General features: G+C 37.6%; 1 protein-coding gene across 2 annotated transcripts in view; it reads left to right on the plus strand.

The window, feature by feature from the left end:
* BRINP1 (BMP/retinoic acid inducible neural specific 1) overlaps window positions 1–24502 on the plus strand; it is a 236140-nt gene that overhangs the window by 197373 nt on the left and 14265 nt on the right. The gene's annotated exons all lie outside the window — the stretch shown is intronic.

The raw sequence follows: 24502 nt of genomic DNA on the forward strand, positions 1-24502 counted from the left end.
ATAGTGCACTTAAATACTGTTATTATGGTAGTTTCAATGCTGACGTTTTGATCACAGGGTTAAATTTACCATTACAGCGGTAATGGGTTTAGTGCAGCGATTCTCTGGAGGGAATTGAATTCCCCCTTTTGTAAGACAGATGTTTTTGGCAACCAAATCTACACCAATGTCATTTATACACACTTACTCATGTGGGAAGGCCAACTATTGGCCTATCTTTACTGTCTGGTTTACATACTTCTTATACTTCACTAATTATATATATATATATATATATATATATACAAGTTAACCCGTGCATGATACTCATGCATTCTAGTCAAATCAAGCTACTTAAGGTGTTAAAAAGGTTTTTGTCATGCATTTGGGCCATAGCCCAGGCCTCCTCAGGGGAAGAGCGTTACTTCCCGACGTAAGCGCCCTTTTTTAACGTGGTTTTGTCCACATGTCACCACCTCATCATTCTTCTCCATCACCTCATCCTTCATTTTTATCGCCACATCTATCCAGATGTCTATCCAGACACAGGGATCTCTCTCAGTGGTCCTGAGTATCACACTCCTCTCACTCTGTCACCCCCGGCAACCACCAACCACTCCCCATTGTCACCCCCGGCAACCACCAACCACTCCCAACTGTCACTTCTCCTTCAAGAAATATATATATATTTTTTTTAAATCTTTATAAACACTTTTAACAATTAACAAATTAAATTAACAAATTAAAAACATCTTAGTATACCAAATTTCAGCCCTTTCTAAATTTTTTTTTCCACACACACTAAGAATTTAGTAGGTCAGTATATAAGTCCGCCCAGCAGGTGGCGCTGCAGCTTGGTTTTATTTTTTCTACACACAGACAGACTAACACACGCCACTAAGCATTTATATTATAGATATATATATATATATATATATATATATATATATATATATATATATATATATATATATATATTTAAAGTCAAATAAACAGGGGCGCTTCCATAGTGCATTATTTTCATTTTATTAAAATAGTCACATATAGTTGTACACGTACCAGAGATCCAACGACCATAGGCATGTAATATCCAAACAGTCATATATCAGTATAAAACAATCCTCACGGTAAGTTCACTTCCAACCCTCTACGCTATAGAACAACTTCGTCAGGAGAAGTGGATCCTAATTACAAATGGCGACCTTTTATAGGACAATCTGTAGCAGGTTTGTTTCATTATGTTCCGGTCACATATGACATTTCTAAAAAGTTGATGTATATATCAAAATAACATACAATAATGCGATAACATGTAAAAACATAATAACTTACGTTTAACATTATGTTTTTAAATTACTATTATATAAAAAGCCAAAAGATCAGATATAATTTTATCATTAAATCGTAACATTCTTATATCAATACATCCAAGGCTACATGCAGATTTTATTAAAATCATCAAATTTCTCCATATAGATATAATTCTCGTAGGTCAAAACATTGATCCACTGTACATCCAATCACCTAGATATAATAAAATATAAGAACCATTGGGCTTATAACAAAGCAAAGAAGAAATTAACCCACAGTTTCCCAATCAGTGTTAATCCATTGCCAGCATGAGTGGTGATATCCCGCAATTCCCCCGTTCAATATGAGATCACAAAAACTCGATAAATAATAGGAAAAATATGTCTACAAAATTAGTATATACCGGTACTCCCAGATTTAAGTATTTGCAGTAAATTACTGCTTTACTATATAAATACATAAATACATTGGTATTTGAATTTTTTCACTGGTGGTTTTTTTAAAGAATACATTGCATGTAAGCACTATTGGGGCTTTGCCGATCATACATATTGTGGAAGCTACATGTATATGGTATCAGTTTACTCAAAATACAAATGAATCATCACTCCAACACAAGTTTTTCAAAATGTCAAAACCATAGATATCATGCGATCGGGTGGGGTACGTTTTTGCAGCTCACATATTTAGACAGCAAATATGTGAGCAGCAAAACACGACTCCCACCAACCAGCAGAACTAGTCTAGTACATTGACATTTAGGACATTATCAAATGTCATAATCAAACAACACAGTCACATTAGTATTAAGACTGATAACTGATTTTGAAAATGTTTTAGATTTGTGAGTAAATGATTATGACAGTGAAAGGTTACAAAGCTGATCTAATATGCAGCCATCTCTAACTGCCATTTGCATGCCATATTATATCAAAACTGCAGTACAATAGTTACTATTCGATCTGAGCACTGACCACTAACAAAAATGTTGTCAGCAGGAAGCATAAGATATATGTAGGTATAAAAAGTGCATGTTCATTTGCTTAGAAATATGTCAGTGTGGAGAAACACAAATTGCAATATGCAGGTGTATATATCTTCATTCCAGTACTGCATATAGGTGCTATTTATATATATTTTTCTGCAGTAAAATCAATAATTATATCTCAGTTTTAATCTGTTTTCAGAACATTTAAAACTAAAAATGTATTTAAGCAATATTTACATAAGTATTTCTGTATAGATTGTCTGATTATGCATACACACATATATGTGTCACATTATTACTTGTCAGATGTATTTTTAAACTGTAAAAAAACACAAAATTGGATTGTTGCCAATAAGTGGCATTGATAATTGACAGTAAGATGCCAATGTGAGATGTCCATTTCAGTTTTTATTTGAAATGGTTAATTGGGTTAAAGCTGACAAATTCCAACTATGATTGACAAACCTGGTGTCATTTTCAAGCATCAGGTCTCATATGAAATTAAAAAATTAGGTTGTAGCTGACAAGTGATGATGTCAAGTGTCAGTGTTGGCAACACAGTCATTGCCTTAAAAATATTGTGACTGAATATGACATTTGATGATGGACACTTTTGAATATTTTGACATCAGTGAAGACTTGTGTCACAAAATAGTTTAAAGGATTTAAAGGAGCATATGTTTTAAAAGTTTTTACTCTCCTTAATAAATTATCAAAATAAAAACAATAGTAAATATTTCAAATAAATCTGCTAATAATTAAAATCATTTGCCAACAGCAGTCCAACAAATTGTCACATTAGTACATTTCCTCTAAATTTCTCTTAGCAGAAAAATACACTTCATAACGTCAAATAATGAGATCAGTCATCAAAGTCACAATTCCAAAAAACGTACTTACCTCTATTATTGAGCATTTGGTGAGTTTTCCTGATACTTTTATTTTGGATACATTTATTATGCTCTGTAATCTGAGATAACAATTGATCACATCGGTCAGAGTTGTTTTTGCGTCTCACATTATTCCGACAGGAGTAAAAGCGACAAAAAAAAGCAGAATACTGTAACGCTGACGTGGATTAAATACAGATTTACCATAAACACGTCTGATGTAAACTGCGACTGGAGAAGAAGCCGGTTGTGGGATTATTGTCACTTAAAATGACCATAGTCAGATTGTCGGTTTTAAGGGGGCAATAGCAGAACCCATTGCATGTATAATCTGTAACCCTTAATCCTAACTCTAAATCCAATTGTAGCCCTAGCCCTAATCGTAACCCTAACTCTAACTCTAACCCTAGTGTGACGATTATGTAGTAAATCTAATGACTGATTGTTATTTTCTGTTGAATTCATGCATGACAATGTATATTGTATATAACCTTGTAATGTAATCTCAACGTGTACTGTGCTAGATGACATGAGTTTGAACCTATGCAAGTGTCAATAATCTGTTGAAATTAGCCAGACCAGGGAGAGATAGGCATCTCTAAGGAGTTTGAAGCCCCAAATTTGTAAACCATCTAGCCAAACAGAATGAGCAGAGGTGAGAACTCAAGGTCCTGTGAACAATCCTGATCTAGCTCACTTTGAAAGCCCTGTGACATTTGGGTGACCTGTTCTTATTGACAGCTAAACTCCAAAGGTGGGGGGTGAGAGCTACGTGAAAAAAGGTTTAAAATCATCTGCCTTAGAGAATAACGTGTGCATTTTCATGAGAAGGTCTATCAATACTGAAATGTCCCATATTTCTCAGTTGTGTTCCCTCACACACCAGGTTGACTAGTAAGTAGTGACTCTGGTTTTATTGCTTATTTTATTTCTGAAACTTACTTGTGCAATTTATTGTATGTCTTGTCATTAACTTTTTTGTAATTAAGCCTTGGAAACATTTTTCATATTAATATACATTTTCTCAGTGATTCTTTGTGAATTTACGAAGCCCAGGGAAGCTCATGCTACATGTGTATGTGATTTAAGTGTGAAACATTAATAAGTGGTTTTGGTGAATGTAAGGACACTAATAAATCCTTTGTTGTGGCAGAAAAGGTGTATTTATTGCTAAGTGACTAAGGTGACGCCAGTCACGGCCAGCTATTCAGATTGCTGTATCTGGGATAGACTGGGCGTTCGTAACACCTAGATTTAACTGTTCGATTACATTATGCATGCGACTGGTCCTACCATTGCCCCCTTAAAACCAGCAATCTGACTGTAACCATTTTAAGTGATGAGAATCCCATAGCCAACTTGTTTTTCAGTCACAATTTACATCAGACATGTCTATGGTAATTCTGTACTTACTCCCTATTTGGTCTTACAGTATTCTGCTTTTTTTGTCACTTTAACTCCTGTCGGAAATATGTGAGCCACAAAAAAGCACCCCACTCTGGCTGGTGATAAGTTTCCCAAACTACTTGCACTGAAATATTTAAACCATGGCCTTGCACTGAAATTCAAAAACAAACATTAATTTCAGATTGCAGTCTCCTCGCGTTTCACAAACTAGAGTCTTTAATTTTGGCACAAGATAAATCACTGATTTCTATACCAATATTAGCTAGACAGAAGCCCAGCACAATTATTTTGCAGTTTGATTTGGAGGTTCAACAATGAGGTTTGTGCACACTCTATGAATGTAATTTCCAATTTGAGAATTTCTTTACAGTGAGTTTAAAATTATCCCACATGTCTTTTTATCTTTATTTCCATTGTCTACTATTTCCCACTAGTATGCATCCTATCTCTACTCCACCTCTCCAGCTTCCTGTATACTCAGGGAAGGGTTGGCAAATTTTAGCCTAGGGGGCAAGACTCCACTCAGCAGCCTATTTTAAAGGGAAAAAAAATGGAGGTGGCCCAGCCCAAGATAGCACACTATGGGGCCAGCCCCAGTGTATACCACTGAGACACTCTTGTTTGTCCTACAAGAGTTCCAAACTCTAAGAGTAATTTAGGAATTTCAAAATCAACACTGATTGTAGGAGTAAGCACAGGACTTGGCATTTGAAGATGTTGACAGGGGTGCAATATTTCGCTATTTTTGATAGGAAAAGCTGTGTGTATTGAAAGGGATGAAAATTGCACTTTTGGGATAGAGCATTCCGAAATCAGGAGGCAATTGTGTAATTGAAGGCTCTTCCAGAAGGGAAAGGGGAATGTCATTAGCAGAAAAACATTGAAACAAAGTTCCTGGTCATCTGCTTGTAGTTCTGGTGCCAGATATTATCAATGATTGTTTTTATTTAAATAGCTGTTAGGTTTTTAAATGATCGATACAGGCAGGAGAGAAATTAAAGTGATTGTGAGTTTGTTTGAATATAACGTAATCATCTTCAGTAACCAATGATCATATACAGTGAAAACACAGCTTCCTACTGATTTGTAAACACAGAACAAAGTCTCTAGTAATGACAGTCTCTCTTGAATAAAGTAAATGGTTTCCTGGGACACTGTCAATCTGTAATGCTTTACACAGAATTATTAAGGCACAGACTTGTAGAATCAACCACAGTATTCACAAGATGCAATTTTGGTAATGGAGAAAATCCAATGTTCCTGACCTAACTGGAGACAGCAAATATCCAAGTACTACTGAGATGAGCCCATTGCCCCTCGGTTAGGTAAATAAAAGGCAGAGTGATAATAGACTGTTCAATCTTCAAAATGCTGTACTCACAGAGAGAGATAAATGTTTATGTGCAGACACAGTGCAGAGGTAGAAATAGTAACCGTAATGCAGGAGACAATATGCAGGAACAGTCCAAGGATCTTGGGTCCATAGCAAACAGGATAATCAGAGACAGACTAAAAGGCCAGGGCAGGTTGCAAGCAAGGAAAATTGAATAGACAGAGCTCAGGGGTAATTGTAAAACAAGCAGGGACCAGAACAAGCTAAAGGTCACAACAAAGAACAGTCAAAATTTGCGCAGAGTATCCACAAGAAACCTGGAGCTGGTCAGCAATATGGTGCACAGACACTATAACAGGCAGGGAGGCTATGTCCTCCTTGCATTAAATAGAAGAAATAGCCAATCTGAATTCCAGTGGAGCAGTTCTTGCAATCAGCCACAAGAGGCTGTAATAATTAGGGGGACCCTATTGCGCACGTGCCTGGCTGTCAGCTTTTGCCAGGACGCGGCGGTGAAGAGGAGAGGTTCCCGAGTGTTGCCCTGGTGACAGCCGGGATGAGGAGGCAGAAGTGACTGTGGCTCATCTGTTTACGCATCCCAGCCCTGACAGCAGGGAAACGTCCCGTAGTAAACAGACGAGCCACGGCAGCTCGTAACAGTATGGAATTTTGTTGAAGATAATCTTTCATTTTGAGATGATGTAGGGGTAAGCTTTAAGATATCAACAGAGGCAAAAAGGTCTTTACAAACTGTAAGCTGCAAAAGTCTTAGCATTGATTTTATGTAAATTTTATAAACAGGTATTATAAGTGATACCCTGCCACAGTAATACATCTTTTTCTATTATTAATTATTATTATTAATATTTATTTATAAGGCGCTACAAGGCATCCGCAGCGCCGTACAGAGACAAACAAAATCACAATACAATGGGAGACAGCACAGTACAGTAAACACAGCAACTCAGTACGCTCAATGCACAGCTAGAGAGGGCGGGGAAGGGGGAGGGAGGATCCGAAAATGACGGGGCCCAAGAAGGGGGGCGTGGAAGACAGGGAGACCCCCAGGGGGGAGGAGGGAGCGAAAGTGGATGTGGGGTGGAGGACCTTTGAGGAGGAGGGCTAAGTAGCTGGAGAGCAGAGTTAGAAGTGGTGGAAACAGGAGGAGAGATGGCCCTGCTCAGAGGAGCGTACAATCTAAGGGATTCTACTTAAGGTCATTCATGAAAATGTTACAGCTCAGTTTTATGAAGACACACACCTACTTTTTCACAAATGTACCTGTTTTTAGGGTTAATGTAAGGATTTGCAGCCTCAAATAACAGCATGTGCAGGGATGCAAAAGCTGAAGCAGTACAGTCATTAGTAATGTGTCATTGATTGCACTGTTAACACCATGGACAGTATGTTCTGCAATAACTGTGTTGTCTCCATGCCCATCAGTGGAACCTTGGGCTTTGTCATCTGTACAGACAGGCAATCTGATACATTGTGCAATGCAAATTTGAATTGGAGCTAAGTAAAGGATGGATATTTATATAAAATCAAAAGGGCACAACACAAAGTGTTTATAGAGTTTTAAAGCCAGTGATTGATGTAAAACACAAGGTCATGAATGATTTTGTTTTTAAATGCTCTCCATGGAGGCTTTGTGTTAAAAATAAGCTTGTTTCTTTGTATAACAAAATCTATTTTGAGACATGGCTTCCCCTAATTTTAATGAGGCTTAAATTGTTCTCCAACAAAAGCCAAGTAAGGATCCTGAAATAATTTCTTTTGTATTGCTCATTATCCTTATTGAATGAATTTTTTTTATGTGAGTTGGTAACAGATTGCAGTTTCCCTTCCAGATAGTCTTACACAGCATTAATTAGGTTTTGTGTGCAATCATAACTCTGCAGAGTGAATTAAAAGTCCCCTTAATGCAATTACTCATTCTTATAAAAACCCTCACTTGTAACATAATGCTCAGTAAGTTTAGACACCAATAAATCTTACAATCACATTTCTTGAAACACTTGATTAAAATACTTACATTACATTTCAATACTTTGCCGATGTTTTTAAATAGTTTTTTAAGGTAATGTTTAAAATTAAAATTTTCAGTAAAACTTAAGGGCACAAATAAAGTCACACAGAAAGTGTTATCTCTCTGCATATCTGAATTGCTTGGCAGAAGAGGGCTGGTGTTTTTAATTGATTAACATTTTTACTATTATTATTATCATTAGTAGCAGTATTCATACATTTCAATGAAATGTTCATCGCAGTGATTGTCCTTTATGCAAAATACTGTAGAAAAATAGTTATTTCTGTCGAAAAAAAGACAATTGAGTTCTTGAGAAATCCTCTTCCTAAAAATCCAGCAAGATATATTGAGAGGGGGGTACAATGAGAGCTAGAGGGCAGCAATGACAGAGACATGGATGGGGCTGCAATGAGAGAGATATGAAGGTAAGGGGCTGCAATATGGAGGTAGCTATAAAAAGGACTGTAGGGAGGGGATGCAAGGAGAAATATAGGGAGGAGGCTGCAAGGAGGGCAGCAATGAGAACTATAGGGAGGGGGCTGTATTGAGAGCTATAGGGAGGGGGCTGCAATGAGAACTATAGGGAGAGTGACTGCAATGAGCAATTTAAGGAGGAGCTGCAATGAGAAGTAGAGAGGGGACTGCAATGAGAGCTATAGGGAGGGAGCTGCAATGAAATAGACATGAAGGTGGCTGCAATTAGAAAGAAATGGAGAGGCTGCAATGAGAGAGAAATGGAAGGGGCTGTAATGTAAGAGACATGAAAGAGACAAATGGAAAGATATGGTTGGGGAAAACGGAGAGTAATGGAAGGGGCAATGAGAGTTTTTTTTCTATCTTTTTCATGAGTTATTATACTATGTCCTTAATTTTAGGCCCTAACCCTCCTGTCTTAAGTACCCCAGGCCCCCAAAGTCTTAATCCAGCCCTGGATTTTTGTAGTGAGAGCTTGTGCCCCAGGGCTGCTATAGGGCTAAGATGATCCCCTTCAGGGGCGCACAGAGAATTGTAGGGGGGGGGGGGTTTCCCCCCCGACCCAAAAAAAACCCAACCCGTGAGAGAGCGCAGCAGCTCTGTTTAGTTAGCGCTGTCCTATACAGCATCCGCGGCGCTGTCAAAGAAGCGTCCGCGGCGGTGCTGTATACACTACAGCACCGCCGCGGACGCTTCTTTGACAGCGCCGTGGCTGCTGTATAAGACAGTGCTGCTATAGTGGCCATTTAGTTAGCGCAGGGGGGGGTTTCTGGAGACTCAGAAACCCCCACTGCGTCCCCCACTTCCCTTTCAAGCTCACTGAGGCAAGTATGAATTTGGCAAATGGTAAATTCAGCTTACTGTATTTTCAAGTATACTTAGTGAGGGTTTGATGTTTATTGGACTAAGAATATGAGGCTTGTGCTTATGGTGATGAGCTAGCTGTATGTTTTGATGAACTTATAGAGCTATGGTCAAAAATATTGGCACCCTTGCAGTTTTTTTCTAATAATGTAACATTTCTTCCAGAAAATTGTTCAAATGAAAAGTATTGAATTTGGTATCCACATATGCATTTTGGTTTGCAGTAGAATAAAATACAAAAGTATAAAATGGCTGGGTAAGAGCTTATTCTACATAGAAATCCTTAAATGAGACGGACAAAAATATTGGCACCTGTTCGAAGTATTTAGAAATAACTAGATTTTGAGTAGGTGATTCTCCTTTACTTTATATCTGAACTAACCTATAAAAATCACTTGTTAAATGAGCTTGAATAGAGAAAAGGACTCATGCTCCTGTTTTATGTCACTATGTGTAGTGCAATTACCTTGGAGAAAAGAAAAAAAGACAGATAATTGTCAAAGGGGTTCAGACAGAAGACTATAGCTAAGCATGAACAATCTCAAAGCTACAAATCAATCTCCAGAGACCTTAATTTTCCCCTTTCCACCGTACATGATATTATTTGGACGTTTAAGGCCCATCTTTCTTTTGCCAACCTGATGCCAAAACTTGATCAAAGACTACAGCATAGTATTGTTCGAATGCTGGAGAAAGCACCTTCATCAACTGCCAAACAGATTCAAGCTGACCTTCAGATACAAGATACAATAGTTTCAATTTAAACTATCCATTGCCAACTCAAGGAAAAGCGTTATATGATAGGAACCCCAGGAGAGATCCACTGCTGAGAACAAGACAAAATAAAAACTGACTGGAGTTTGCCAAAACACAGCTGAACAAGACAAATTACTTTGTGGAGAATATAATGACAGATGAAACCAAATTAGTGTTTTTTTTGGCAAAGCATATCATCCCTATGTTTACAAAAAAAGCAAAATGAAAAGAACACGTCTCTAGCAAGTCAAACATGGATTAGGTTCAGTGATATTTTTGGGTTTGTTGTGCGGTATCTGGCACTGGGGGTCTTGAATACGTATATGGCATCATGAAATCTGGACATTGCCAGGTCATTTTGGAGTGCAATGTTGAATCCTGCACCAGAAAGTTTTGTCTGTTGAAGGACATGGGTTTTACAGCAGGACAATGCCCTTAAATACACTTCAAAAAGAACCCAGAAATGGTCCAAGACAAGACACTGGACTGTTCTGAAGTAACTAGCATTGAGTCCAGATCTAAATCCCATAGAAACCTGTGGAGAAATCTTAAAACAGCAATTTGGAGAAGGCAACCTTTAAATTTGGAAGACCTGGAGCAGTTTGCCAAGAACAGAGGACCAAACTGCCAGTAGAGTGTTGACTATTGGAAGCCGCTCATTGCAGTTATTTTGACCAAAGGCTGTGCTACCAAATATTAAGCCTAGGGTGTCAATAATTTTGTAAATGTTTTTAATTAAAAAGGATATACAGCATTAAATTTAGAATAAAAAATAAAGGTTCTGTATATTAACAGCCAAAATATAGTGTGTAGACCAAATAATTAATTCTGCTTTATGTTTAGAGGAAATTGTGGCCGCAACTGTAAATTTATATGATCCAACATACTTTAAAGAGATAGAAACATTTCAAAGGGCTTCAGGCAAAAAAGTGCTCAGAGTGGGGACCCATGACTTAGTCACTGCCCAAAGCCTATAGTTGCATTAATCTATGCCAGTATTATAAATAAAAAGAAGTCCAATTTTGTAAATGTAAATAAGGGAAAGAAACTAGAAATACAATTTATTGTTGATTGCAATTTTGAAGCTGAACATGTAAAATGGGAACATGTAAAATTGTTATCCTAAAAGGTTATTTTCTTTTTTTAAGATATGTGCAACTCAAAATAGTGTGCAAGTATGAGACCACACTAAGATGAATTTAAAGCACATATAGATATACTCTAAACATACCTTGATGAGACTGCATACTAGCCAACCCATCATCATCAACTTTATGATAATAAGTGTCAAATGAACTGTGAAGAGGAATAAAGAAAATAAATAAATTAAAAATCCCACCCTAGCCTTATATCCTGTCAAAGTGATATGAGCACCAGAGCTCATAATCAGGCCTGGTTACAGCTAATGCAGGGAATAAACAATGAGGGTATGCCCCTCAAAAACCACAAACTGCATAAAGCTATGACAAGCTTGGCTGGCCGCAATGTAACAGGAAAACACACAGCATGGATTCCCCTGTTATAGTGGGACTTAGCCCCAGCCTGTTTAGCACAGGGTTGATATGCTAAGGGACACCAGGCTCCAGAAAAAAATAGCCCTGTGCTGATAACGGTTCCCAACACTCCTGGGTGGTGGGTGTTAGAGCAATATGTGTAAAAATATTTTAATATGGTATTTTAGCATGTGTAATTTTCAGTCCCAGCATGTACTGGCAGTCCTTAACTGCTTGGGTATGCTAGTGTTTGTAGAACTGGAAGTGCCAGCATGCGCTGACATCCAGGGCCCAGTGGGAACTGTAAAGTACTAAAAAATAAACAGACACTGTTAAAAGACCTTTTATTTTCCTCATTTGTGCTCCCTGAAATCCTTAGGGATATTCTTTTCATCTTTTTCCAATTGTCTTTCTTTCTTTCTTCCTCATTTTTCTTTTCCATTAATCCACTTGGAAAGAAATATAATCCCTCTTTAATGCAGCCCAGGGCCTGTCTGCAAGTAACCAATCAAAGCAGCTGTTTTTGTTTAGCTGGAACTTGGAAAAACCTGCTCTGTTTGTTGAAGCATGATAAAGCTGCTCTGTTTACTTGTGTATACACCTTACATGGGGTATCGGTGAACATCATGGATACCCCACGTAGTGTCTACAAAGCTTCCTCATGTTCTAAAATGATAAAATATAAAAAAAACAAACAAATATTTATTATATTATGCAAATAATGTCAAATCAAACAGTACATAATGAATTATCATAATCTTAGTCCTATAATTAGATACATAATTGTATATGAAGGTCTGTTCTGTTTTTTTTAACTATGTATTCTGTTAACATATCCCATTTCTATTAATATTTTTGTTCCAATATTAAGACAAAAACTAAATCAAAGAATAATACTATTATGAACTATTTCACTGAGTGTATCTGATATTTCTCAAGATACGTTTTACTTTAAATGCTATCTTTATTCTATTATTTTGTGATCTTAATTAGCAACGGTATAAACATTATATCCTTCCACTAATGCTATTAACATACTCCTAAAAACACTGTCAGGAAATTGCTTCTTCTTGATGTGGGGAAAACAATTAGTCCTCTTACACTTCCGCACAATTTCTTATACCTAAGAGCTGAAGTACAAGAAAAGTGCTAAATTATCATATAGAGTGAGAGGAATGCTTAGTAACAGAATCAGTACACTGATATCACAAATACAAAGGGAGAATGAGAGATTGCCCTATAAAAGCTCAGATCGGTGTGACAAAACAATCATCAATGTATAAAGATAAAAGGTAAACAACAGATGTAGGGAATGATGTGAATGCATAAAATAAACATCAACAAAAAGGTGCTTGTTTCATACAGTTTTATTACTTACATACAACCTCAATCTAGTGCAGATGGGGAATTCAAAAGGCCCTGGATAAAATTCTGAAAGTGGCCTCAGAAACAAACGGCTCTTTCTCATATGCCAGCCACCTTTATATATGTGCAGCTCATTCACCATCATCATTTATTTATATAGCACCACTAATTCCACTGTGCTGTACAGAGAACACATTCACATCAGTCGTTGCCCCAGGAGAGCTTACAGTCTAAATTCCCTAACATACACACACACACAGACAGACTAGGGTCAATTTGATAGCAGCCAATTAACTTACTACTATGTTTTTGGATTGTGGGAGAAAACCCACACAAACATGGGGAGAACATACAAACCCCACAAAGATAAGGCCATGGGTGGGAATTGAACTCATGACCCAAGTGCTCAGATATATTTCCTGGGCTGATCAATCCCTTCCCTTCATGTTAAAATATGCCCGGGCTGGCTTCAATGAGCTTAGGCTGCCCAGACCTGGGCACTGTGCTCCCCATTTCTTTACAGTTATAAAATAAATACATGCATAAAATGGGAAAATAATTTAAAAATGATTTCCAGTGAGACCTGTCTCAACTATACCCCTGACCTCAACATGCTTTGAAGTTACCTTATTTCTTTTTCAGGGGCAATCTGCTAACATGCATGCCGTCATCTGTGACAGAACCTTGCAGCACAAAATCCAAACCAGAAATGTATCTGTAGTCAGGGGCAAAGCAGCATAGGGACAAATATAAAATGGAAATAAATATAAAGTAAGTCACATCAGCAAGCATACTATTATCATAGATTTGTAAGGGGCCAGAGTGCTCCGCAGCACTGCACAATATGTTAAACAAGGGCATACATAAAACAAGGACATGCAAGGTATACAAAATAAATGCAGACATGAAAACAAAGGTGTAAGACCCTGCTCATTAGAGAGCTTACATTCTAAATGGAAGAGGGTACAGCTGAAACAAGAGGAGCAAGTGTGGCTTAGAGTGGAAATTGGGACAGCTGTGAGGGTGTATTAAAGTGAATAGTATCATCAAGGATAAGGTAAGATTTAAAAAAGAGAATTTTTTTTACAACAATGTTTACTGTGATTAGTTAGGATCAAAGCAATGAAACTAATTTCATAGACTTAAAATATACCATTTATGCTCAAACTGGTGCATAGCATATAAATGACAGTAGTGAAAGCATGCATTTGTCATGCGCTCACAAAAGATCTGTTGTGTTCCAACAGGCACCCATGCAGTAACAAGTTTGAGTATTTGCATACAGGGCCTCCTGATATTAGCCCACCTGTTTAGTTTAGTGTCAGGTGCCATCCCTGCACATTCAGGAAGTGCCGAGGATGGGTGCCCTCTTCTTCAGAACAGGCGTGTCCCATTGCCTAGCAACGCGTTCTGATCTTCAGGCCGACAGGCGCCGGCACATGCACACTTCACGTCTCCCCAGATTCTTGTCGGCGTTAAGCTGACTGACCGCAGATCTCCCTGCCACCAATGAAGAAAGCTCTGCATCTATTTAAAGCTGACTCTGGCGCCATTATGGTGCCAGAGTATCAAGGTCTACCTTTGCTCCAGCTACTTCTTCTGTATCCTGCATCGTGACTCTTGGCTTTTTCACCTGGATTGTCTGACTCTTCTCCTGGATTCCCCTTTGGCTCATATTGGTTCTCCTGGCTTGACTCCCGCATTCCTGACTCTGCGTTTGCCTGTCCCTCTGGTCCTGTATTCTAGCACGGTTCTGACCTGGATTGTCCGACTTCTCTCTAATCATCTCACTGGTGGCTACCTTGGAGGGCCGCAACCTGCATGTCTCAGCCGTGAAGTCAAACTTCGTTGCGGGGGTCCACGGCGAAAACCTGGGGCACGTTAGACTCCGCACCTCCTAGGTTAGCTGCGCCAATACCAGTAGATGAGTCTGTTTCTCACGGCTAGCGTGACAGTAGGCAAGAGTCACTTAGCACATATTCTCCCAATCCTTGTTCTGAGAAGTACTTTAGGTTAATTTGAGCAAGTTCTTCAGCTGTGTCTAGAATTTCAATATAACTTGAAACACCACATTTTGATGTGTTATTTAGAACTTAAAGCTGGCCTCACTAACTCTAATTGCATAGGTTGAGGCTCATTTATACCAAAAGCATGGCAAGAGGATAGATTGTATGTTCACTGCTAGTTATTCAACAGGAGGCTACCAAAGCATCTAATATTTCTTGCCTTAAGTTTGGACAGTAAGGGCCTGATTCATTAGGGAAAGGAAGGCAAAAAAAGGAGTACATTTTCTCCTGGACAAACCATGTTACAATGGAAGGGGTGCAAATTAGTTTATTATTTTGCACATAAGTTTAATACTTAAAGACTTTTTTCATCTAGGACATGCCCTACCCCAACTATAAATCTCTCCCCACATTTTAAATTTACCCCCCCTCCAAAGCAACATGGTTTTGCCCAGGTGCAAAGTTCCTCCTTTTTTGCTTTGCTCTCCTAATAATTCAGGCCCTAAATCTGTAAAATGTTGCTCAAAGTGTTTGAGTGGGTGCACATTAAAAAGCAAAACTTGGACTTCCCCTTTTTGATTTTATTGCAGACATATAAGTGCATTTCCACACAAAAAAATGCTTTACCTCCACATTTTTAGAGTACACAAATTATTCCCTATAAGCCTGCGATGGTTACCACAACCATCTCTGATGTGTAGACTCTAGTAAATGCTTAGGAGTTTACCAGATGTCTTCTCAAAGATGAAAGATGTTTTCTGTGGAATACCCGTAACTAACAGCCCTCAAAGGAATACAATGAGGAGGCAACTGACTAACACATAACTAATCTGATAATGAACCAATGGTCAGCACTGGTACATCATAAACAGAGTAAAAAAACAAGCCAGGGCGGACAGATCATGTACAGTATCAGGAACAAGATAAGGTTGGTGCTGCCAGAAAAAGGAAGAGAAATAACAAGCTGAGACCATAGATATAATAATTTAGCAAATTCACTGTAACTTCTTGGGCAATGAGCACAAAAATTGGAGCAGTTTACATAGTGAAGGATAGTGAGGTCAACAAAATGTATACTTGTGTACACACATTCATTTTTAACATGGTGCATACACACACACATTATACTCTTCCAGTACACAGTGTCAGTTGTATGCACCACAGGATTCTTGCTTGTGTTAATCTATTGGTTTAGTGACAATACACATAATTTACATTTGAATAATAAAACTGGTTACCAATAATTATCTTCTGGCAGATGTCTTCTACACATGTAGTCAGTGTGCTGGTTGAGATACTTAGCTTAATGTTAGTTGTGAGCTGCATGGAAGTAGATGTGCCTACTGTGACATACTGTATCCATGATATTTGTGAATCTGCACTGCCGTTAATTACCGTTAAGTTTGATTCCTGACTTGCTCAATACTTACAAAAGCCCTGGACACTTCCACCTATTAAAATATCAGCCCCATGACCTCACAGTGTTTTATCACTATAGATGTTCTATTAGAAGGCAAGTTAAAATAGATTTACGGGACATCTAAATTACCCTTCCTATCCATGACCTCACTAAAACTTAACTGGATCTAACAGTTTTTACTATATAAGTTACTATTAGATGCAGTTTACTTAAGACCCATCAATGCTGAATTCAGAGGAGATCAAGTGAAGCCTTCTGTGACACTTTAATTAATCACCAGGCTGTGAAGGGGTTGTCTAGGCAATGTCAATAAAAGTCAAGTTCGCCTTGGACTGCCGTTGCAGAAGACATAAAATCCAGAAATTGATTCATCATCTTGTTTTTATTGCAGTTTGTTTTTAGTCCAAGTGTATTCCTCCCATAGTTTTTCAATGTTCACCTATACTCTTCAGAGTTTTCATGTGTTCTCTTCCTTAAGATTTTGACAGGATAAGAAAGAACATAATCTCATATGCCTCTGCCCAGTCCAACCCATCTAAAGGTGTCATTTGAAGGCCAATACCAACAGGCTCCAACTCAGTTGACCCTTCCTGGGAGAGTGGGAATTTCTGGGAGGTTTAAATACGGTGGATGGTCAGAGTTTTGGATAGTTTGAGTAAGCTGAGGCTGGGGATTGAGGTTCTCATCTGGCTGATTTGTATAAGAGGAACTTTAGGCAACTACAGAGCAAGCAACATTTGGTTTCCAATGTACTTTTTCTATTGTATCCAGGTCACCATAGTGTGTCCACCAACAGAGGGAAACACTAGAGCTTTGTGCTACCTGCTATTAGCCACAGTGTGGAGGATATTAACTAACAATAGACTGGTCGACTGACATTCAATGCCCTTTGTGAGTTTGCCTTTCAGGAAGGGGGTAAAGACTGGTTATATTCCTTGGTTATTATTTGTTATTTAGTTAGATTGTTGTGTTAGATGCTGTGAATCCGATAGATGTTAAAATAATGTGCCTTATTTTTCAGCAATCTTGTTGTGTGATAAAATCACACACTCCTTACATATGCTCCAAAACAATAAAAATGTAATATGAAAGCAAAAATATAATATTAATATGGCATTTCAGTCTTTCATAAGCTAATCGTGCTTAATCAAAAAGGTTGATGTGCTCACAGGATAGATTCAGAATGCGCAAATGTTTACTGAGGGAAGTAATGAAAGAAATACAGTGCATATTATATGTAGGTGGGACTGCAATGACATTTTACGTAGTTTGATATGTGACAGACATTTTTAGGGACATTATGTTGAGATATTATTAACAGTCACCCCTGTGGAGACTATACTATTGTTGCATTATGTATTATGGTATTAGGGTTTATTCACTGAAGCATGTTTGCTGAATATTAAATGGCCTAGTCAGTAGCGAACATGTTCATGCTTTACTTGATCTATCACCAATAACATTATTAAAGGGAAAGTCAAAATAGTAATGATTACTATGATTTTGGAAAAAAAACAATGTGTACATTGTTTTTGGATTTTACCTCCCTATGTTTTACAGTTTACATGTGAAAATTATTTTTTTTCATTAAATCAGAGCAAGTATAGTTTTTTAATGTTAGAGGGGATAGGCTTATGGTGTCAGACTTATGTGACACAGAGGGGCTGATGCTTTATGTGGTGTACGCCAGTTTGCATAGCGTATCTTGTATAAAATTAGTCTCTGCATGCCTACAAAGTGGGTGCAGACATATACACCTATACAGACATGTGTGATTCTGGCACACCTCTTTCGCCTGGAGAGGTAGGCGAGGGGACAGCAGGGACAATATTGGTGTGTATACACAAATGCAGCTCATGCAGAATCCTGCATATACATTAATGAAGAAAAATGTGTTGATCGGACGGCGCTATTGATATAGGTGCTCAAATAAATGTGTGAGCTGCTCGAACAGGAAGTTATCCATGCTTGGTTAATATTTGGATATGGGAGTTTATTCTACGCTCAAGTGTCCATGCTACATATTTAGTGTGTATATGGAAAATAGGTACATAAAAAAATGTATGTTATGGAGATTGTGGTTCTGTATCAAATTTGCAGGTACTGATTGACCTGGAGAGTTGTTAATCAGTAAGTGGGTGATGAATAGATAAATTAATAAATATATGCAAGGCTAACTGGTAAACTTGAGCAGCACACCCGTAAAAGGTGGTTTTCAGTACAATTTATATTTATCAATATAAAAAGAGGCTATTTTAGTTTTGCTTAATCCAACGATACTTTATTATTATAAATAATAAATCACCCCAGCATTAAATTAAAAGTTCAATCAGCCCATGTTAAATTGATAGTCCCCACTATAAAATTAAATAGCCTCACCAATAAATCAAATTGCCCCACCATCACCTCACATATAATATAGCACCCATTAAATAATTAGCCCCCACCTATAATCCACCATTAAATTAATAGCCTACACCCCACACTATATTGCGAACCCCCTGCTCACTTCCCTCACACAGTATATTAAGACACCCCCCTCCCTCACACATTATATTAATATACCCCCTCACACATTATTTTAACATACTGCCAAACCCACCCTCACACTTGCCTTGTTCCATCCATGCTGTCTAGGTCTTGCTGCTCTGCACACATAGGACAGTGCCTGTCACGTGGTGTGCATCCCATGTGACTCCAGGTCACTTGCTGATAGGAGGCTGCCAAACATAAAGGGAGGGAGGATACCACACATAGGGTAAGGGAAGGAAGGGGGACAAATCATAAGATCCGTGGCCAATGGAGGAGGGGCCAACCGCAAAGTACTAAAAACTTGGGCTGGTCCCTGCACTGCCCAAAATGGTCTTTGACTGACCGGCCCAGCCTGCCTATGAATATATGAATTAGATTCAGTGTCTGAAGGAGGTTCCTTAGACACCCCTGGTGACAAGCAATTAATTAGTTGAAGTTGAATGTAAAATTTCTTGCAATGTCTGCTGAACATTCACTGTTAGGCTCTTAATTAAAAGGCAAATTTGTCTCTTTCCATAATCATACGTGTGTGTAGGAATATTCTTCTATGGTTTACGTCTGGAATATCATCTATGTTTGCGGATGTAAGTGTGTATCTAATTTACTTAATCAGGCATTTTCTCCAGCTTATGTTTTCGTAGAAAACATATTTTCATAAACATAAGTGACAATACGGCACCAAAACATTGCGGATTTCCCTTTGCAATTGTATAGGATGCACACGGAAATCTGCGGTATTGTGGTAACGGGACTTGTGCAGTCGCTCATAATCGCGAGTGCTGAACCTAATTGAATATACCCCTATAAGTGTAAAAAATCTGAATCCAAAATATCAAGTGAGCAAAGAAAAACAGCATTTCCTGTCTATATAGTCACCCTGCATATTCCCACATTCCCAGATATTTCCATTTTTATGTCTCAATTGCCCCTGCCTTTAAAGCACTTGTGCAGAAGGGAGCCTGAAGGAAGGAAACCACAAATATTATTCATAAGCATAATATAGCATAACTTCACTGAAGCTTAGTGAATTATCTTAGAAGCTCTGCACTGTAAACAAACCCTTACAGCCTTTACAACTTTTTACAATCCTTAGAAACTCTCTGCATCATGTTTCTCTTTTGTTCGCTTTCTTCTTTAAGAATATAAGCTCCAATAATCAAGTCTTTCTTTACCTTTAACTGTAGTTCATATATTTGTATAGACACATGTCTGGGGTGACCCCACATGGGTACATATCGACCAGGGAATGGATTAACTAGAAATATAAATGTGCTGTTAATTTGCGTAAATACACATGGAACAGCATAAGAATAATAGCAATACAATAACATTGTCAAATTACAGCCATATGATTATACGTTAGCTAAGCCCCGGTTGGTAATTACTCTGTGTGGGGCCTAGTCTCCAGCCACAAGCAGTGCTGTGACTCCTGGCCTGGGACACTGGTTCACACAACGCCTTGTGACAAGAACTTTCCTCACTTAAGGATCTGCAGATCCCGTCTGAGAGTTTGTAATCCAGAGGTCCCACTATTTTACCCAGCCATCCTCTCTCATACTTTATACCCTAGTCACACGATTGACCCCATTGAAGGTGCCATAGAGCTAGATTTACTAAGAATCGAGTTTGGTGCCAGTTTTAAACCACCTCACATCACCAGTGGTTTAATGGTCCAAACCATTGCATTTGCTATAGGGCGGCTTTAGGCTGCTATTTAAAATGTATGATAATGTGTGTAGGATTGAAGAAGCTAAACCGCTGACGATTTGGTTAAAACAGTCATCCAAAAGACGGGACAGGACAGTTTTAATAGCTGCTTCTGAATGATTTGATAGCTCAAGCATGCTGTTTTTGCTATTTTGCCATTCCGAACATAAGAGAAAGCACCATTGACATTTAAACTATTTGGGCAATAATTTATTGAATAAGGGGCAAAATGAATTTAATGTTAACTTATGGGGAAAATGTTTTTCATTATATTAAGGGGACAAAATGATTTCATTATTATATAATTCAGGCACTATGTAAAAATTGTGCAACATAAATATCCACCATTATCAGTTAATATTATATATTCACATTTCCCCCATAATATAATGCTATAGTAGAGTCCCCTTAAAAAAAAGGTTAATATTAAATAAATTTTGCCCATTAATCAATAAATAATGATTGCCAAAATTATTTAAATTTCAATGGTGCTTTCTCTTATGTTCTGAATAGCAAAATTGTTTAAACATCATGCGGTTTGAGCAATCTCGCCACTCACAACCACCTCTTTTATTTTGGCCATTTGGATGGCGGTTTTGCAAACCCCAGCTTAGTAAATCCTGTGGCTTGTATGTTCATCATTGTTAAAATCGGGATGGAGATTTGTAAAGTGGTGGTTTTGTAAAATGTCAATTCTGGCCGTTTTAATGGCAGTTTGGGCTTTAGAAAATCCGGTGGTTTTAAAACCATCGGAAAAATCGCCAAACCACCCTTTAGTAGCCTAGCCCATAAAGTCTGATAAAGGGGTGGAGACAAGATGTCTAGTTCCCTGCACTCAATGGGGTGTGTGTGATCAGATTAACAGCAGCTCTGGAGATAGCAGGTTTGCTAATTATTGTAGCACATTGTATTTGCAGGTTCGCATGTTTATGCAGGGGACATAGCAAGAATATGTCAATATACTAATTAAACATTTTGTTACATATTAAGAACTATCTTGAAAACAAGGGTCTCTTAATAACTGTGGGTCTGTCAACAATGTCTGTGTGGATAATCTATTTACCTGTTCAGGTGCACAATGCTAGCACCTGGGTTTTATAGTGCACAAGATATTTCTCAAAGTTTTATTTAAAAATATGTGAATGCAGCAATACTTCCACTAAGGGGGAATTCAATTGGCCACGTTACTGCCAAAAGTAATGCGGCCTGCGCTCTATTACCGTTAATACAGTAATTTTAACCCTGATTTCCCTGATCCATGAGCAAAAACCAGCGTTGCAGATTACCATACTAATGGTAATAATGCACACTATTAACATAGTAGCACTAATAGTAAGCAGGCAGCATTACTTACGGCTTTAACGCAACCAGTTGAATTCCCCCCATATATATTATAACATTGGGTTGCAATAAATTATATAACATGAATGTACTTAGCACAATTGTTTATATTTCTGCTATGAATGGAAGGAGATACAAAATATTATACAACAATACTGGCCTATTCTACTATCAGATACAGATCTATTCAAGATTTTGGGACCAAGACCTGATTTTAGTTGGCGCAGATCACCTAATTTAGGTGACAAATTGGTGAGAAGCCATTTCTCAATGGGCACCCCCATTCCATCAATTAAAGGATCTCACAAATGTGGTCATTGCAAGGCATGTCCTTATATGGAAAAAACTAGGGACATTTCTGATAGATATGGTAGGCAACATCAAATTGAACAGTTCATCAACTGCACCACTAAATGTGTGATATATGCCCTAAAATGTCCGTGTAACTTGATCTACATAGGCATGACCAGTAGAATGCTCAAAAACAGACTATTAGAACACATTGGCTCAATTAGGAATGCATCTACAGATAAAGATAAATTTAAACAACTGACATCAGTGGCACGACACTTTCTCCACAAGCATGAAGGAAATCCCCAAAGCCTGAAAGCTTTTGGGATTGAACAAATTAGGATGGGCATCAGAGGAGGCGACGTTACCAAACAACTCCTACAGAGGGAAAGCCGATGGATATTTTTATTGAACTCTATAATGCCATCTGGTCTAAACGAAAATACCAGTTACACTAGTTTCCTGTAGGAATCAGTAATACCTTTGCCTCTATATTTGAATCTTATGAGGCAACATGTGTACTGCACAATAGATTCTAAATTTTATTCTTAGAACATACTTTTAGATCATAATGTGACCGACTTCAATCTTATGATGCCCGTACCAATAACCCAATATAATTGGATTTGGCCTTCATCCATTTCGATGTTAGCCATCTTGCATATCACGCATTGTACATCTTTATTATTTATTATATACTATATATTGGACCTTTCTGTGAAGGAACAGCAGAAGACTTTTTGGACAGGTTAATCGAACCTGATGAATAATTTAATTACATACATAATTATAATTAAAAAAAATTTCTTTTTATTCACATTTTTCACGTCACAGACTCAATATATAATCAGCATCACTTCTTATCTTCAACATCTGTTTTCGTTTTTATATTTTTTGTTCCTTTACACTTTTTTCACCTGACCAATAGTATTGGTCCCTAACTCACCTGGTAATACCCATACAATTTAGTTGATTATATTATTTTGCACTAATAACAATATAATAAAATATATAACACATAACAAAAGAAAATAAATAAACAAATAAAAAATAAAAAATAAATAATAAAAAATGACAAAATAAATAATAAATAAAAAATAATAAAAAATAAAAAACAAAAAACAAAACAAAATACAAAAGGCTGTTCACCAGAAAACTGTAAACAATACAATCCATAAAATTATAAAATGAATTATAATAAATAAACACACAACATTGACATGTTTCATCACACTTTATTTTTCATCATCAGACTGATTTTCTATTAAATGCTTAATAAATAAATATTCAGGTAAACCCCTACATGTATCCTATACATGATTTGAGTGACAAGTAACTTATGATGACATATGAACAAACACACACAAGTGGTCCTATATTTAGTAACAATTACAACATATTCCGCTTTACTTTAAACAATTTGAACCAATTATAATGTAGGATACTTATATGCGTGACATGCCAAATTTATATCTGGATACAATGATATTTTAAACCTACCTAATTGTCCTGAATAAAATCCCAATATAATGCTATGCATGCTTTCAATAGATCTCCGTTGGGAGTGATGTAATCCACAAATGAAACTGATTGGCTCTCAGTAGTATAAAAGTCCCTCACTATCAGTAGCCCAGTAATTCCATGATTAAGCAATAGCGAAACGTACGTCGGGGTGACGTCACGCCGAGTGACGTCAGACCCGGAAGTAGGCGGAGCCGACCGCGGCGTCCTGCCGCTAACACAGATCCATAACTGATATACAGACTCCTTTACAAATCTCTCATTAGCGCTATCTAGACTCGCTACCCAGTACAATAGATTTATGCATTAGCGTAAGGGAACATATTATTAGCGACTTAGCGTTCTTATTAGAAGACTTATGGTATAGAGACTATTACAATCTCTGTATGTGGGAAATACTCCAGGCAAATACTGCCATCTATAGCCCAAACTATATATAATACCAACTCTTGAGAGCTATACAGGCGACATGCTGTTGCTAGGCAGAATATATCTAAGCTAGATTCTTTGATAAATACTCTATCAGCGTTATTATATTTGCCAATCTAACACAGCAGACTAATAAAATATCATATTATTAGCAACCTAGTGCCTCAATGAGGAAACCATTGGCATAGAGATTATCTATTCAATAAGAGTTACCTAATTATTCCTAGAAACACTATCTATCAGCCTAAATAGGTGTACACAAATGATAATTAGCCATTAGATTTTTGGCTACCCTGTGACACAATAATTAGGGCCTGTGCTTTATGAATCTCCAACATTAGCCAAGATACATGATAATCTAACATA

Source organism: Mixophyes fleayi, chromosome 9 (assembly GCF_038048845.1).
Source record: "Mixophyes fleayi isolate aMixFle1 chromosome 9, aMixFle1.hap1, whole genome shotgun sequence".
Taxonomy (NCBI): Eukaryota; Metazoa; Chordata; class Amphibia; order Anura; family Limnodynastidae; genus Mixophyes; species Mixophyes fleayi.